Source organism: Penaeus monodon, chromosome 29 (assembly GCF_015228065.2).
Source record: "Penaeus monodon isolate SGIC_2016 chromosome 29, NSTDA_Pmon_1, whole genome shotgun sequence".
Taxonomy (NCBI): Eukaryota; Metazoa; Arthropoda; class Malacostraca; order Decapoda; family Penaeidae; genus Penaeus; species Penaeus monodon.
The window spans coordinates 6,394,184-6,394,594 of NC_051414.1; positions in this window are offsets into that span (position 1 = coordinate 6,394,184).

The following is a 411-nucleotide window of genomic DNA, read 5'->3' on the forward strand; positions in this document are numbered from 1 at the left end:
AGTAGAGAGTAAAGGAGAGACAGTGGGTACGATGGAGGGAGACAGACAGAATAAAAAAAAACCGCGCCTCTAAACTTCGTTTGCGTGCGCGTGCCTATGTACTTAGAGCACAGGTTCTGGAACTGAACGACCACCAGCATGATATTTGGCACCGGTGATCTTTGATAGTATCAGAATCCAGTTTTACGGATTGCAAAACGGAACTCGAAAGAAACTTCTCAAAGATCAGCAGTGTAGGGCCTGATCAGCTGACCGTTGGGTGACCTATTGGGTCTACATTAAAGTCTGTTTATGGAGACGATCATTATGGTCCTACACGTGGAGCATCATTTGTACGGATAGACGATCGTTTACATGAACATGTAGTTTACACAAACAAGGGTATAATATGCACAAATAATACATTCAAAG